The sequence below is a fragment of the Cygnus olor genome, chromosome Z, assembly GCF_009769625.2.
Source record: "Cygnus olor isolate bCygOlo1 chromosome Z, bCygOlo1.pri.v2, whole genome shotgun sequence".
NCBI lineage: Eukaryota > Metazoa > Chordata > Aves > Anseriformes > Anatidae > Cygnus > Cygnus olor.
The window spans coordinates 59,001,627-59,020,069 of NC_049198.1; the positions used below are offsets into that span (position 1 = coordinate 59,001,627).

The window sequence follows — 18,443 nt, forward strand, 5'->3', positions numbered from 1 at the left end:
CATAAGGATAATGGACAAGTCAGTATTCTTTCTAACCTTTTCACTATGGAGAATAATTATCCAGTGATAATTTTTGAATCACAGAAACAGTTCAAGTAGAACAAAGATCCTCTAGGAACCCGTTCTGGTGTGTGACCACTCACATACGGTGAAGAAACGACTTTCTTTTATTTATTCAAATAGTCTGCCTGTCCTTCATAGTAGTGTAACATGTGGTGTATTCTTCCTTTTTTGTCACAAAGACAGAAATTAAATAGTGATTTGTGCAGCTCTGTAGCATTTTTCCCTTGTCTCTACCCTCAACTTTAATGATCTCTCTAATTAGCAGAAAACTTGGGTAGGCATGAAGAAGCACAAGCCTTGTAATGCCAAGTGATGATGGCTTTGACTTCAATCAGATTAGGATCTTCACAAACACATGTAGGACCTTCACGAATCCAATTATACTGTTTAACATACTAATAGGAAGAGTGTTCCCAGCATAAGCCTCACAGTCATTAATCATGACATGAGCCACGAATCCATTCCATATTAATTCTAATTCTGGTTAGGGTAATAGCAAATAACAGCTCATTTATGGAAAATGTGTTAGATTTTTTAAATTAATTTTTATCTGACTGAACTTTGTCTATTAGTGTGGAGTGGAAGGTACTCAGACTGCTTGTGATTTGGTTCAAAATGTAATTCCTTCTGATTTTAGATTGATTATTTCTGTATCTTCGGTGGAAGCTCCTTTGTTCCTTGTCTTGTGAAAGTCTGGTGGCTGACACTTGGCTGACCTCCTGACACTGATTGTTACAGGGATGTTTCTATCTGCTCAGTCTCTGCTAGGCTCGGATGTGTCCAGTGGCCAGAGCAAAGAGCCCTTAGCTGCTGCCAAGTAATTCTGCCCCAGAAAGGTCATAGCTCTGATCCTGAGCTAAGGAGGCCTGCTCAAAATGATAGTGAGATTAAGCATAGCAGCATATTGACATACGCCCACAAATTCAACCTTGTATTTTATTTGCAGTTCAGAGGTGTCCTGCACAGATGTAACATCTTTTGAGCTTCACCATTAAAGTGCCTTACCCAGCATACAATGAAGAATAATACTCTTTCACATACAGAAGTAGTTCAAAAACTATTCTTTGCAATTCCACTTCTGAGTCCTTGCTGCTGCTGTCTGTTTGTCTCTTTTGTCTCTTTTGTTCAGCATAGCTAATATTTTTCCTCTGCTCAGAAGATGACAGATGTGCAGCTTTCTGTTCCTGAGCATCAATCCAGGGAGGACACCCTATTCAAAAATGCATGCTACAGGCCCCAAAGCTGCCATCCAGGTGGGGCCAGTGGTATCCATACTACACACAAAGAGTGTCCTCAGGCCCCATAGCTATCCCTCCAGGCTGTCTTAGCACTTGCCCTGCTCCTGACTTTGCTGACTCCATCAGGCAGCCTTTAGAAGTGAGCCCTCGCAGGTCCTTGCCACCGACCTGTGCAGTCTCTGGAGGTGCAAGAAAGGTTCACAGGCAGCATAGCCTTCCCACACCTTCCTTGGCAACTGGACTTTGTGGGCCTGGTAAGGAGGGACACCTGCCCCTACAGGCCCTGCCTTCATGGAGAAGGAGGCTGAGGAAAGTGTGCATAGTACCTTGTGAGCCTCACAAAATAAGAGGGGATGGATATCAGCCATAGGACAGGTACTGTGCTTCTCTTGCTGCTTGACCAAAGCTGTTTCTGAGGCACTCAGCAGCAAGCACACAGTGTATCCAGCCCTCTGTCCTGCCCTGTGTTCTGCAGCCAGTGGCACGCTGAGACCTGACTTGGTAGGAGTCTCTGGGGTGGTGAGGGGAGAGGTATTATTCAGTACAGCTGTTGTGAGCTTGTTATTCTGAACTGCCCATTGCAAAGCTTCCATTTTGGTGATGAGAAATTGAAATAAGAAGGTATTCAGCCTTGCTCCCTTCCTGTCCTTTCTCTTTCACTGTGCTGCTAGGAGCCACAGGTGCTTGCTTAGGTTGCAAAGAAGCTGTTTGACTGTAATAATTTGGTGCTGTACTGAATAACATGCTCTCTTGAACACATGCAGCATCACAGCTGTGACTGTGCTGCACAGACCACACTACACTCAGAGCCGGCTTGTTTTCTCATGTTAGGCTGTGTTCTTGCTGTTCTTCAGGCTGCTTTTGCCCCATTTCTGTCAAATGCAGAATGTGTAAATAGTCCTGGGAGAACAGAGGAGTAGTTAGTAGTTAGTAGTAGGAGTCGTTAGTAGTTAGGAGTTAGGAGTAGTTAGTAGTTAGTAGTAGGAGACTCTCTTATTAGAGGTAGAGAGGCATCCATTTGCCAACCTGATCTTGAGAGAATTCAGCTGCTTACCAGCTGTTTGTATCAGGGATGTCACTGAGAGACTGCCAAACCTCATACAGTCTAGTGACTATTCTCCACTGCTGCTGTTTCACATGAGTACCAGTGATGTTGTCAGGAGCTGTCAGAGGAACATCAAGAGGGATCACAGAGCCCTGGAGCAGCAGTAAAGGACTCGGGAGCACAGAAAGTTTTTTCATCAGTCCTGCTGGTCTAAGGGAAGAGGATGGAAAGGACGAGTCAAATCTGGCAAATCAACAAATGGTTACAGGGCTGGTGCCTCAAACAGGGGTTCAGCTACTGTCACAGACCATCTGTGACAGGACTTGCTTTGAGAAACCTGGTCTGCTGGGGGCTGATGAGGTCCACCTCTCAGAGAAGGGGAAGAGCATCTTCAGCCATAGGCTTGCCGAGCTTTAAACTAGAGTTACCAGGGGAGGAGAACCTCACTCCATCCCACTCCTCCCAGTTTGATGCCAGTGTCAGCGATAGATGCCCAGAGCCTGGAGAAGGGTCATGGGTCAGCAGAAGAGCACCTGAAGAGCAACACAAAGGAATTCCAGCCACTCCAGCCAGTCAGTCAGGGGCTGACTGAAATGTCTCTGTGCTAACACAGCACGGGGAACAAGAGCAGTTAGAGATGTACACATGCCTGCAGGGCTATGGCTTAATTGACATTAGGGAGATGTGGTAGGATGGCTCCCCTGACTGGAGTGTTGGCATGGAAGGATACAGGCTCTTTGGGAAGGACAGGCAGGAAAGGCGAGGATGGAGTATCTCTCTCAATGTAAATAATGATATGATATCCTTGATATCCTTGTCTCTAAATTGGAGAGATGTGGATCTGAGGGATGGACTACTTGGTGAGTAAGGAATTGGCTGGATGGTTGCACTCAAAGAGCTGTAGCCAACAGCTCAATGTCCAAGTAGAGATCAGTAATGGGTGCTGTTCCTCAGGTGTCGGTACTGGGACTGGCACTGTTTGCCATTTTTTTGGTGACATGGACAGTGGGACTGAGCGCACCCTCAGCAAGTTTGCCAATGACACCAAGCTGAGTGGTGCAGTCAACATGCTGGAGGGAAGGGATGTCATCCAGAGGGACCTGGACAGGCTGAGAGGTGGGCCTGTGAGAACCTCATGAAATTCAGCAAGGCCAAGTGCATTGTGCTGCACCTGTGCCAGGGCAATCTCAAGCACAAACACAGGATAGGTGGAGAATGGATTGAAAGCAGCCCTGAGGAGAAAGACCTGAGAATGTTGTTTGAAGAGAAGCTCAACATGAGCCAGTAATGTGTGCTTGCAGCCTAGAGAGCCAACTGTATCCTGGGCTGCACCAAAAGCAGCGTGGCCGGCAGGGCTAGGGAGGGGATTGTCCCCCTCTGCTCTGCTCTTGTGAGACCCCACCTGCAGCACTGTGTTCAGCTCTGGGGCCCCCAGCACAAGAAGGACATGGGCTTATTAGAACAAGTCCAGGGCAGGACCACAGAGATGATCAAAAGGCTGAAGCACATCTCCTCTATGAAAACAGGCTGGGGGAGTTGGGTTTGTTCAGCCTGGATAATGGAGGAACAAGATAATGGAGAATAGTCCTGCCCAACGTGTCTCAGGGTTCTTGTGCATGAGGGCTCTTGTCTAGGAATTGGGACCTCCAAATTTACAGCTCAAATCTCACAACTCTGGGCAACATCATACCCCTCAGCTGACCCTTCACTCAAGTGCTTTCCTTGTTTATCTGCTAGTTAAAGGATGCAAAACCAAAGTTCAATGAGTTTAGGTAGGCAAGGTGATTCAAGCAAGTAGATTTTCAGAAGTGACAGAAGGTGTCTGAGGTTTGTGTACCTCAAGCAGCAGTTTAAATTTGAGTGTTTCTGGCTAGGCAGTTCTTGTCCCTGACAGAAAAGTGATCTTTCTGGATTTCCCTTCATGATCCAGCCATGGATGGGAATGGAGCATGACCAAGTGCCTTAAATTGTCCTCTTTGGGCAAAGCTTTACAATGCCTGTATTGCAGGTGTCTGGCAGAACACTGATGAAGAAATGTTTATGAGTACTTAGAGGCCTCGTTGTTCACACAGAAAGTAGTATACAAAAGTACAAATAGTAAATAAATAAATAAATAAATTATAGAAGGTGCAATAAGATTGTAATTATTTTGCTTAGACTTATGGAATACCTCATGGTTAAGATCAGGAATATTAGCGTTAGTAGCAGATAAGAAATAAATCAGCCTACATTTGACCCAGACTTATCAGCAGTAGTTACTGGATAATCAATTCAAACATTACCTTGTTAGTAAACAGAAATATTCTCGTCACCCTCTAGTGCATTCTAAGCCAGATATTACTCAGATAACATTTATCATTTTGCAATACTATATTGACATGTGAAACAGACTTTGGGGGTTGTTGATTTTTTGTTTGTTTTGCTTTGTTTTGTTTTGCTTAGCATAACTACAAATCAGTGCTGCATTCTGCTTTGTTCAATAACCTAAGAATAATGATAATTAATTCATTTTCAGTGTATCTTTTCAGCATGTCATTCTTTGTCGTTGTAAAGAACTGACACCAAAAACATTTTATTTGTTTATTTTAGTTGACTTATTTACTTATTTGTTTGTTTGTTTGTTTTAGCAGATTAGTATCTGTCCTAAAAAGGTCTTGGGGCAGATTTTGAGACTTTTGAATAATCTCTCTCAGAAGCCATATTCTCATGCCAAGGGTGTTTCCTTCAGCTTTCTTCACAGTTTATATCACATGTAAAGACATAGTCCTCAGCTATGGAATCAACCCGATATTTATTTAAAATTCTCAAATTGCAACAGTTTCTTTCCATGATAATATTGCTTGCTTGCCTTTATGAATTGCATACAATTATTACAATGCCAACATATACTGTCTTTTAAAAGAAATATTAAAAAAAAAAAAAGGCAAACCAACAAACAGAATAGGTGACTAACCCAATACATAGATTTCACCACCTTCTCACCTACTGCACTATTTAAAAATCTGATATTCTGCAATCATATAAAAATATGTTTTAAAGATACTAGACAATGCTATCTGACTGGTTAAAGTTTCAAGTTAACTAGCTTAACTTATGAGCAGTGGATGTTTTAATTGCTCTAGCTTAACATCTCTGATTTTTGTCTGGCTTACACCAGAACATGCAGGACAGCATGAAAAGTTTATGCAGCAGCCCTTTGACCCAGTGAAGTGGAGTCAGCAGGATGGGGGACACTCAAGTATGTTCTTATTTTGTGGCTTGTTTACCAGGCTGCTCACAGTGACTGGAAAATTCATTGTACATTAACTTTAGATTCTGCTTTTCCTCCTGAAGCGTGACTGTGGGCTGCGTGGCAGAGTGAAATGTTACTTTCTATATTCTCTCTGGTGTACTTGTTAAATACAGTGACTACTTCTAATGATGGTGGGTTTGATGCTTGTTTACTTAACTGCTGGTTTATCCCTTTTTTTCTTGTTGTCGTTGTTAATGTTGTCCTGTTGGAGCAGAAGCAGATAAAACAAGTTACAGCAATAAACATTCTTCAGAAAATCACTTTATCTTTAAAATTGTTTTTCTATGGTTACTTTGTAGTTTTAGTGTCTTTTCCTCGTTTACTACTTTATCATTACAGCTTACGTGCTAGCAGCTATATAATACTCAGCTCTGCATCTGTGAATAGAAATGACATAGTTAAAAGCCAGCCAGCAGCATATTCCATCTACACTTTCATGCCTGCTTTAGCTGCCTTATTTCCCAGCAGAAGTCTGCTTGCGTTTGTTTTTCAGCAACTCAGTATGTCCAAATGTGGCAGGTTTGCTGTGACACAGCTTGTTCGAAGGGCACATTGGGCAGTGTCCACTTGGTACATGTGCAGTAGCTTCTGATGTGCTGTTTTGATCTGTTTGTGCATGCAAGATATTTGTCCAAGTTGTCTGGGCATCTGCAACTTATGCTCCACCCAGAGAGTCTGATCTCCCAGCCACACAGTCAAAATCCACTGTTGCTTCTAGACATAATTTCCAAAGAAGAAGAAGCATACATGTAAAGAAATTAAAAATGCGGTGTACCTAAATGCATTTTTCTGTTTACTAGTTACTTAGGTGGGTAGCAAAGCTTCAAATATCAGCATTTCTTCTCTTATTTTTGAAGTATGTTCTCTTTGACCTATGGTCTGTTTACAGGAAAAACTACCTTGAGCAACTTTTTTTCCGTATATAGGAACTTCTTCCTGCAAACGCAGCACATCTGTCCTATTCTGCATGTGAACAGCCTGCAGTGGAATTGGTTATTTTAAATGGAGAATGTGAGTAAGTGCGTTGCTGGACTGCAGCCAGGAAGTGTGGAGCATTTCAGAACTCAGCCCTTCCTCTCTTTGCTTTGATATTTTTCAAAATCAAAGAATGGCAGTAGGCATCAAGTTAATTCTATTGAATTACTCTATAAGAAGTGACTAGTAACTGCCTGGCATATTCAAGAAAGTTTTTCAAGGGCTGATTAAGAGCTGCTCAAGGAAACTGGCCTAATTTTCATATAACCATTTCGAACAAATACATTTCATGTGCATTCAACTCACATTCAGTCATCCTAAGACATATTGTGATCAGTTTAGTTTCAGAGGTGAAGAATCTCCTTCCTAACAGCATGACTCACTGTCCTATTTTTAGGCAAAGTATATATGATTACATAACTGTCTGTGGTATTTTGGCATTGGAAAAATATTATCAACCAGGAAACCCTGAAGCACTGGGGCTCTCTGCTTGTAGAGTGCTTGGAATGCAGCCTCCCTTAAATCAGATTGCATGACACTCAAAGTAAGAAGACCTGAAAACCAATAAACTTGGAATTAGTCATGCATACTTGTTCTGGAGAATCTAGAGAGCAAGTGAGTTTGATAGCCCTCAAAATACGTAGTTTTGAAAACATCTAGTTTTCTTTTCTCATCATAAATAAAGGAGGTTTGAAAGAGAAATGTAGGGCAAAATCTTTCTCTTCCTCACTGTGTCTGAGTAAACTTGTTAAATGTAAGACAAAAGCTGGAGCAATGCTTCCAGCACCATTATTCAAAATGTATGTCTTTTGTTTAGTTTTTATTTCAGCTTAGATTAATGAGTGCGGGTAGAGGAATTTTGACTGTTTGGAATAGATTTGAAAGTCAGACCAAAACAACTGTGCCCAAGTAAGATGTTCATATGGTTTAGCATAGCACTCAAAATAAATATGGTGAGCTAGAAAGACTGTTGTGTATTTATGCAGATGCATTGTTCTCATGATGTAAGAAAAGTGGCCAATGCTTATCTCTAATTTACTGAATGGAAACTTGCAGGTAAATATTATACTCCTGAGGCTGGTGAGTGAGATTGGACTTTTGGCATCTCTATCTCACACACTTGCCAAGCTGGACAACTTCCTACATAACTGTTGCCTTTTTGGAAAATACTTAAACTATTTCTTGGAAAGTGGTTGAAGGTCAGGCAGAGTTTGTTCTGTGTTTTACAGTATTTATTATTGCATAAGAAGGTTGTGTCCTACTTCTCATTGAGGTCTGGCTAAAGACTATTGATGTGAAAGACACGTGCTTCCTAACACAAAAGAAACCCTACTGGAGATGGTGAGAGGCAGTACTACGTACAGGACCTTGCACGTGTTACACATCCATATTCATATTTGGAAAATATGTACTCTAGAATGGTCTTTAAAATCTCTCAAATATATTCAAACTGCAGATATTTTGATCCTCACAAGGGCGTTAGATAGTGTTTCTGGTAACATGGCTTTGAGGTCATCCTGTTCTTGGTCCTTAAGAGTACAGCCAAAAGATGGCAGAAGAAAGCAGCAAAAAATATGTGAAGATGTTAGTAGAGGCCAAGGATGGAAGCACAAACCACAAATGGCCATTCACTGGTCACTGAACGAGTGCTGCCTCTAGAGCTGGTGAGATTGGATGTAGGGCTTAACAAGGAGAACAAGGAATGTGTATCCTACATGTAAAAATCCCAAGTATGGTAAAAAAAAGCGGGTGGTAACAGGGAGCTGTGAAAGATGGTCACAACCCCTAGAAGAATGGGAACAAAGGAAAAACAAAAAAAGAGGAATTGTTCCAGTATTGTCTTCCTCAGCTAAGGACACCACCACTAGGCAGCCACAGCAGGTCACCCTCAGCTCTGGCAGGTAAACAGCACTGCTTTTTTGCTTACTGCTCAGCACATTTTCCTGTGTGTGAAGTATCTATAGTACATCATGGGGCTAAGCAAATCTGGACTCTCCAGAGCACTAGGAGTGTGTGTGTCTGTGTGCGCATGTGCATGGGTGAGTGTGTGTGTGTGTGTCTGCATTTTCTGCTCCGACCTACCCACACAATGCAGTGATTGATACCACAGCACTGACTCAGAATAAACTTGGGTGCAACAGCTCCCTTGAATGAATACGAGAATTTCAAACCTCCTCTCCACTCCCTCCCCCAGTTTCTTTGGTCTACTCTTACATCTCAGCCCATCAAAACATAAGTACACATATACGTTTATGCACACAAACAATCCCAGCAAAGTTGAGGGAACAGAGCACTGCTTATTTCCTCACCAGCACATCTCCCTCTCTTTGCATTTTTCTTCTTGCCTTTTCTGACTTGTGTGCTTTGGATTTGTTGCATGCTTGTTGCTGCCTGGCGCACGTATTTGCACGTTGCATAGAAGAGTGCTGTTCCAGCCCAGTAAATTACAATTAACTGAATGGCAAAAGAAGGATCTGATTCAGAGAGTAATGGGCCTGCTGCAGAGAAAAAGAAACAGTTAATACAAGGAAGAAAAGTACTAGGGTGTGTGTGGTATTTCCGTTTTGTTTTCTCTTTTAAGGTTATGGTTTGCCTAACACTCTGTTTTTGTTTGGCATAGAGTTATAAAAATTGTGTGTGGAGGAGAAACAGTCTATACAATCATGCGTGGATACTTTGGTGTTCTCGGTCTTTGGCAAAATGTCTCAAAATTAATTGAATTTTTTTCTAAAGAAATGCTGTGACTTGGATTGAATACAGAAATATAATAATTGGAAAAGAACTGACTTGTACTTTTGAGTGTTCTGGAAAAAAAAAATGTTATTTGTTTTACTGCTTCTGAGAGGTACTCTGTGCTCAGACCCTCATTGCTTTCCTACATCATAGCAGTGCAACAGTGCTACGGCACATCAGTTCTGAGGTTGTCCCAGTCATTTCACATGACATTTACTCACCACGGATGTCCAAAGTATCCTTTATCTTTCACTGAGCTCTGTCTGGATAGGCAGACAATAAACTGCTAAAATTTCATGGACAAAAGCCCAAGTTGCTACATTAACTCCAAATGATCTCATTAGCAGAGCATAAATCCAAACCTATCAGAAAAGTATCGCTGTGTATATGCCACTCACCTGGAGGCAATCTTCCCTCTCCCCTACAACTGGGTTTGCTAACGGTGATGCAGAGGAGATGTGAATGAGCACAAATATGCAGGCAATATGTAGCACAGACACTGAGTTAAAAACAAAACAAAACAAAAGACTTTGGGGCAGACCAGCTTCTGGGAAAATGACTGTTTTGTGAAGCATGCAGGCCAGGCCCTGCAGATGACAAAATCTGATAAGCTGTCACACGTGTCATAAGTAATGACCCTTGTTCAGCAGCTCCCCAGTGGCAAGGTTTGAGACAGATCATTGCAGGACTGGACAAGCTTCCCTCTTTCCTAATGTTCCCCAGCCCTCAGCAGACTCCGAATGAAAAGAGGGTCAAATTTAGCAGTGGCTTTAGATTAAAACAAGTGAACAAACAACCCAACAAATGTAGAAGACCAGAAAAACCCACACCAATGCTGCAAAACATAAATGCTGGGGCTCTTCATTTATATTCTTCTCAGTTTTCATGTCTTCTTCAAGAGAAATTTCATTCCATGTTTTTAAACAGTATTGGCATTTTAGTTAGAAATCATATATTTCCTTACAGATTCACAAATGTTAACAGAGAAGTGCCAAGTGGCTAAAAATAGAGAGAGGACACTCTTTGAGTGAAACACGAATGATTTTCTGCTTGAACTCTAAAGAGAAAAAATGCTTCTGAAGTGAGCTGAAGTCACCACCTTTTAGATTTTCACTTCACTCAGAATGTCCCAATTTTGCTTTCAGCATCTTTACAGCAGACCAATGCTGAAAAGATGCTGTGTCAAAACCTGAGGGGCTCCTGGTGGTCTCTGTGTAAGGGTGACCTTCATGATCCTGGATTTTCTTTGCATGAGGTAAACACAAAACACAGCAGTGCTCCCATGAAACCAGATCAGCAGTATTACCATCATCAAACGCTGTGCTTAGTCCCTGCTTTCACAGTGCTGACTCAGTGATGCTCATATTCATTAGTTAGTTTTAGCAGTATAGGTGTTCTATATGAACAATATACTTAAAGAAAAATGCTGGAGCAAAAATTACTTCCTTCATCTCTTGTTTTCACAGATTTCTTGTTTTCACAGCTGTCACGGATGTAGCCCCAAAATTAATAGGGTTTCATATAGGATTTCTAGAGGGAAAAAAAAAAAAAAAGACTTATACTCCCACAAATGTAACTCAGGAGCAGGTACCAACCTGCAGACAGCAAGACTCGTTATAATTTAACTGTGCCTTTCACATCTACCAGCACAATTGCATATTTAATCTGAAATACCTAGAAACACCGGGCTCATTATATTCCTATAAAGAGCAGTATGCCAAAAGTAAAGAAAAGGCTGCTAGAAATTCAGGACAGGTCTGCTTCCTCCATACCTTGTGCATTTTCTCCCTTAAATCTCTGTGCTGCAAACTCTCTTAATCCTTATGCTGTTCTCTGTTCCAGCACTGGCATTGTGTAAAGGGAGGGCACATAATCGCTTGACTGTAGAAATGGAAATACAACTTGTTTTGTCCCTTCCTGTAACTTATGGATAGTTGCTGGGAAAATGTGGAGCTCAGGGATTCTAAGCAGCCTGCAATGTTTGTCATCACATTATCGTATAAGGTGCTCAAAGCTGCGTACGAAGGAAATTAGTCAGGTGTTAATTCACGTCTTGTCGGTTTGTATTTAACTCAGAGAACAGCACTGAAAACAATATAGTGATTACTATATATTTCAAAGGTGATACTGGATGGAAAGTTTCTGCCACAACCTCATTTTTTATCCCAGCTGTTTGGATGGAATACCTTACTTAAAACCATAGGAACATTCCTAGAGGTGAACCATATGAGAACCTGGAGAATTCCCTTCACAATTACAGGTGCTTTTTACAAATTCACTCACATTGTAGTAGAAGCCACTAAGTTTAGTTCAATGTTAATACAAGGGGATTGCTTTACTAAGTCAGGTCAGCAGCCTGATTAGTTGGGTACGCTGTCTCTTAGGGTAACTAGATTCAGGTGCATTTGATAACTATGAAAAAAGCAGGATGGTAGGAGGAAAATATTTCTGCTACATGAGGTCTTCCCTTTTATCTCCTATAGCAAAAGTAACAAATCATAAAGCTAAGTTAAAATTTAAAGACTTGCTGTTTGATGGTGGTCCTCTTATCTTCATGAAAGCCAGCTCTATAAACGTTCCTAAATTCTTGGCTTCACCTCTGAGGAAGGATGCTTACAAAACTTTTTAAAATTAAGTTTAGTGATCGTTGCATTGGCTCTTAAAAGATGAAAACCACACAAAGTGCTCCAAGCATTTTAATATTCACAAAACAAGAAAAAGCTAAGTAGTTGACACAAGACTGCTTTCATATGATATAGGAAACAAAAATAATTCTTCCTGTCAATTTTTCCTTGTGGAAAGTCTGTAGAAATGAATGTTTTCTTTCACTTTACCAGAAGAAAGAACATTTTAAAGTTCTTTTCAGGAATGAATGTATGATTTCAGATCTATCCATCATTTAGCACCGACCCCTTGAAAAATACCAGGAGACCAGCCTTCAGGATTAAGCAAGAATGATGCCCAGAAACAGATTTACACCTCCATACTCAGTGAAAAGCATAATAAATTATATTCTTCCAAGTGCACATGAATTAATATAATTATCCTGATGGTGATACCCAAGGAACGAGTTATAGGTAGATGTTCTGGGGGGTGATCTGGATGCTAATGTGAAGGCAAAATTTATTTTTGAGCTCTTGCATGGTCTCATGTGGCTAAAATAATGGGAAACAAACAAACAAACAAACAACAACAACAACAAAAAAAAACAAACATGGAAAATGTGGCTTTCGCTAGGCACACCTGCAAGCCCCCAGGAGCAGGGTGGCTGTTGCTCAGCCTGGACCCCTGGATGCACCTCACCTGCAACTAAGCTGTTGGGTCAGCCTGCCAGGGTCTGCAGGCTGCACGGCTTCTCCTGATGCTGCTCCTGTGAACTTTGGTAGGCTACGTGCAGCTATGAGACCGCCGGCTGCAGCGCAGCCCTGCCACGGTGTGACAGGCAAACAGCCACGGTTCAAAGTATTAATGCTTGTCTGCTCGTACCTGTGGAATGCTGTGCACTTGAAAATACGTGAAATGTTTTAAATTGGGTGCAGAAAGAGAAGGGGGAGGTTAAAAATAAAGCCTTTGAATGAATTAAAAATAAAGCCTTTGGTTCATTGACATGGTATGGCATTCCCATTTCTTTTCTGCCTAGGTAGAGAGACAGAAGAGAAAAACTACCAAAAATTTTTCTTTCATATATAATAAAAAGTAACTGAAATCATCTATTTGGTGTGAAAATTCATTTAATATGTTGGGTGGCTATCCTTGAGGTCTTGTGTGCAAGCCTCAGAAGGGACAGTAAGGTGGGCATGCATGAGAAATGAGAAGACCACAGCTTCTCCGTCCACGCGCTGCCAGCACTCCTGAGAAGTTGCTGCTAGCCAAGCCCAGCATGGCACAGCCCAGCACAGCACAGCACGCAGCCTCACTGGTCCTGCTGAGAGCAGCTCGTGGATGCTGCTGTGGTCATCAGCTGGTCTGCAAAAGACTTGGCTTTAGCTGATGAAGCAAGAGCAGGACACCTTACTGGCCATGACAGGGACCTGTCACCCCTGGGGGCCAGGATGCTGCCATCAGTAGTCCAGGCGAGCACCACCACCGCCTCCAGAGCAGCCCTGCAGACCTCCACTTGGCCACACACGTGCCCTCCCCACTGAGCATCTCAAGCAGGTTTTTGCCAGCTCACATCAAGTGAGATTTTTCCTTCTGCCCAGAGCAAGAATGGCCGATAGGGCTTGCTGACCAGGGCTAGTTGGCTCCTGATAGCCTGACCCCATCAGGACCAGGCTGCTCAAGCAAAGGATGAGAAAGCACACATGAAAGAAAGGCAGGCAGCCCACATTCCCCCGTTCTGGATGGTGTCCTGAACTTACCTCAGGTGATGGAGATCCCCATCTCATGGCTGCTGAAGCCAGTTAGGTGCAGTGGTGTTGGCGCTGACCTGAAGATCTCAGGAGACAGTACAGCTGCAACCAGGATATATCAAAATCAAAAGCTTCAGGTCTTTGAGTGTTCAGCCATTCTGTGTCTCACACTTAAGTATTTCTGGAATTACTGCAAAGTGGAACGGAGGCCTGAGAAAATTTATCCACCCCCTAATTTATCTACAAGTATTGCACCTATCTTTCATCTGCTGTTCCTTTTTCTTTGCTTTGCTACACATGAAATGAACGTAGTTGTTGGTAGGTGCTAGACTGGATAGGTCTCCAGGAGGCTCAGCTGCATGCAGCAGGACAAATTACCTGCATAGCTATGGTACTTCTGAGAGAAATTTGTGCAACTTTTCCTGAGTGTCCATCTGGGAATTTCCAAGGCATCCCGTAGCACTGCCCTAGCTGTCAGAAGACACCGCCCAACTTTCAACCTAAAGCCCCATGCTGAGGTTTAGGCCTTTTGTTTCCTGCCATGACTCTCATGGGCCAGGAAACAAGATTTTCTCCAGCCTCTTTGCAGCTGCCTTCAGGCGTTTTGTCATGTTTCCCTCGCTTTAAACTAAACAGTCTTATTTCTCCCTGTCTCTCCACACCAGGCACATGTTGTAGACCTCTGGCTATTCTCACTGCTCTCCTTGGACTTCCTCCAGCAGCTCCCCACCTTGCAGGAAGTGCCTTGCCCAAAACTGGATGCTGCGGATCGGCTGAGGTTTTACAAATGCTGACTGGAGTGGAACGAGTACTATACAAGCGCCGTAGGTTGTGCCTCTGTTTATATATTCCAGTGCAGTGTTTGCTATTCTAACAACAGCAGCAGATTAACTCCTGCTGGCTTCAGATCCACTGTGACCCTCAGATCCCTTTCTGCAGAATACTCCAAAAAAATGGGTATCTGTCTAGTCACTGCATAATGTCTGCACATAGTATCTTCTTTTTGATGTCATCTGCTTGAAAAAAACATTTCTCCAGTTTGTCAAGATAACACTAAGTGCTAATGGTGTTCACCAGCATCACTATCTCACTGCCTAAATTTTAATACGTTTGCTTCCTAGCTCAGTATCCTTGTTCTGAAAATGTTGATTTACAGAAAACCCATGGCAGGACTTTACCCACCACTGTGTTCTTTACAGTAGGCAGCTGAACACTTTCTGGTATGGGTATCCAGTTTTGTCTCCACCCAAGAGTATTTCATCCTTACATGGTTTGCCTGGTTTGCTTATAAAAAGATCACATCAGCCAACGTCGAAAGCATAAAGAACGGCAAGATTTATGGCTTCCATTGTTTATTCACAGGCCTTTTGCCTTACTGTGAAGGAAATGAGATTGGTTGGACGTGATTTTGTTCTTGATGAATCTTTGCTGACTGTTAAAAATTTGTTTGCTTTTGTATCAGTAGATCCTTTTGTTTGGACTAAACTTACAAACTTTCAATTTCTTTTCTTAAAACTTCTGCCAATTGGTTTCTTTAATTGGCCAAGGTAAATTTCTCTTACCTCACAGAGTTTAACATACAGACCACTGCACTGCAACACCCTTCAGCGCAGAGCAGCACTTGTAAAGTTGTGTTGCAAGCTGCTGCTGAGCACAAAGACCAAACTATCCAAATGATCTTGAGGACAAGATTAATAGAAATAAAATAAAATTAAATGCTAAATCCCACACCTCAGGGCCAGCAATAGCAACAGGCTCTTATGCTGTTAGCAGGCAACTCTCCTTAAGTGAACAGCAATGGCACTAAAAGGCATGGATTTATTAGTCAGTGTAATTACTCTGAGTTTTGACTACCAACAGTGACTATTGATATGAAAAGGTATGTCAGGATTTTGGCAAAGATGTCATGGGAAGCCATAAGTAACTTATGCTCCTTAGGTGGTCAAGGAATAGTTTTCATGCAGATTAGATCCAAAGAGCAACAAATAATAACACAAACGAAACAAATGTGTAGTTGTTTCTCTTAAGTTAGTCAGAGATGAACATACAGGGAGGAGGAAGAACCACTGATGATCCTAAAAATGTTACCACTTGGATAAATGAATGTAATTCAGGCAAAACCTGTGGGCTGAGGCAAGTAGTGATAGCTATAGTAGATATTTCATAATTGTACAGAGCAAAAGTATCAGTAATCAGTCTTATGAATCATTGCAGTAATAGTGTGTAGAAAAGAATAATGACAACTGCTGTGTGAATCTTTCATACGTATGTGAATCAAATCACCATGCTTTTACTGTCTCACAATCTAGTACTAACGTGTCCCTGCAGTACTGCCATGGGTGAAGGTGGTGTTTTACAGATGAGTTATAGCAAAAAAAGGGACCATGAAGCCAGGGGAGGCAGAGTGAGGTGAGGACTACATATCTGTAGTACCTACAAGTAGGTTCCAGTACAGAACCTGTAGCTAATTACTTTTTTGTACTTTTTTTTTCTTCCTTTTTCTTTTAGATCTGACACAGTCACTGGCCTTAATTTGCATAAGAAATCAGTGGACTCCACCAGTCTCCCACAGTTTTTAGAATCATGCTTCAGCCTTTGGGCTGTTTTTAATGCACACTTTTAATTTGTCCTCAGAGAACTCTGCAACCTTTCACATTACAGAACCCAGTAATTGTTATTATTACTTCTTACTTCTGGAAAAATGTTGGCCCGAAAGTTAAAGCTAGGTTTTCAAAAACAACTTTTTCTGCTGGTGTAACAGGACCTATGACCTTGGAGGCCTTTAGCCTATCTGCCTCTTACAACACCTTTTGCAGTTACCAAATTTGAAGTTATCTCGATGAGAGAAGAAACAAAAACAGCACAATCCCCCATTTGCATCACCAAGAGAGACCACAAACATACAAACTCTGCAAATGTCCTTCTGCTGCAGCACTGGTGTCCGGGTTCCCACACTCAGGAACCACGCATCACCCCACCATTTCTTGCAGACTTTCCCTCTGTGCTCGTGACAGCGCAGCAGGGCACACGAGGATGCACTCGTGGCACATCCTCTGGTCTGTCCTGCAGCAACTGGCACAGGCACGCTGGTGCTGTGGGAGAGGCTCCTGTGTGGTGGCCTTTATCATCCTCCCCCTGAGACCTTATCTCTGGTTTTACAACCTCTGGCTTTTATTAGAGACAATGTATTTGCAAATGTTCAGGGAGCGCTGTGTGCGTAGGGTATCAAGCCAGGACATGCAGCTCACTCACTATGGTGTTTTCCTCTACTAGGTCTTCAGAGGGCTAGGGAATGCAGTAATAAATCAAGAAAACAGCATGACAGTGGACATACGTGCCTGTTCAGATTGGTAACGTGAGGTGCATGCTCCAGCGAGTGCCGTGATTCAAGACGTTGTCATATGAAGTTTTGCTTCATAGGAAAAAAAAAAAAAAAAGAAAAAAAAAAAGAAAAAAGAAAGAAAAAGAAAAAAAGATATTTTTAGCAAACAGTAGAAGATAAAGGAGTTTTGAGTACATTGGATAAAGTAGTTTCTCTGACCCAACTACTTCCTTTTTTTTCTCTGTCTTTTTAGTAGCTTCCCCATCATTCAGGAAATGTGAATGAAATCAGGAAACCCGTTTGTGGCCCAGGCCTGGTGTGGAAATGGTAATTCTTTGGGGTACTTGAAAGGTGGTGTACAAGCTGAGGTCTTCCAGATCACAGGTGAATAGTGCAGTCCCAATTAGCCACAAATTCATGCCTCTGAAACACTGTCATTAAGCAGTTTTCAGAAGTCACCCCTCCCTCGGTCACAGATAAGAGTCGCTCACTGTGGCACTGAGTTGCTCTGACATACTGGCACACCAAGAATTGCTTGCCCAGGCTCCCTCACCCACCTGCCCCAGATCCCACCTGCCCACTACCAGAGGAGCCGCCGTCACTCTGTCCCGCTCCTTGGCCTCGTGTTGGTGTAGTAAGAGCAAACTGCTGGCTTACAAAGAGGCAACATGAGGCCCTTAATCCGCTTTTCCTCATCTACACTGAACTTGCATAATCCACAGAGCAGCCAGGCCAAATCTAGTTATTTATAACCCAGCCAAATGCTGGCTTGCTGTCTGCGCTGCCCCAGAGGGGGTTTCCCAAGGTGCAGGGCACCATCCCATTTCCATTACTGCTAAAGATCATCCATGTGAAATACTGTGACATGACCTACTTTAAACGGGTATTTTGCCTCAGATGTAGCCTCCACCCCGAATACACGTAGTTGTGTTTACTGTGGTGTCATAAACGATTGGATGTTGTTATCCTATGAGTTAATTTGGAATATGGAGGTAGCATGATCCAAAATTAACATCTCTACCTGTAGAGTTTGTTATCCCTGTAGGTCTCCAGACAAATGTTTTCTCGTTTTTGCATATTTCTTATCTGATGCATTTATTAGTGTTTTTTGGTGTTTAAGGCTTGAAAGTCTACCAGCAAACGTTATTCTCCAAAGAAAAAGAAGTACACCAGTAAAAAGTGATATTCTACCAGTCATTGAATATCCAGCTATTTAACTCTGTTATATCATCCAGAGAGAGTGTTTGTGTTTGTCTGGGGTGCGTGGGAACAGGCTTGGTGCTTCATGCATAATTCAGAAAGATATAAGGAAGCCCAGGCTTTCTGAAATGGGTTCACATACAATAATGCGCAAGAAAAAAAAAAAAAAAAAAAAAAGTCTGCATGATTTTCAGAAGTAGAAACAAACGTGATCTACCACTGG

The 18,443-nt window shown here is 42.2% G+C and overlaps 1 long non-coding RNA gene across 1 annotated transcript; it reads right to left on the reverse strand.

Annotated features, from left to right (window-relative positions):
• Nucleotides 1–13,712: 13,712 nt before the first annotated feature.
• On the reverse strand, nt 13,713–18,205 carry LOC121061792. The gene is made up of 3 exons (XR_005815262.1): nt 17,895–18,205; nt 17,033–17,110; nt 13,713–13,800 (listed from the first exon to the last, which is right to left on the reverse strand). It is a non-coding gene; the product is annotated as an uncharacterized LOC121061792 (long non-coding RNA).
• Between the last annotated feature and the right edge of the window lie 238 nt (nt 18,206–18,443).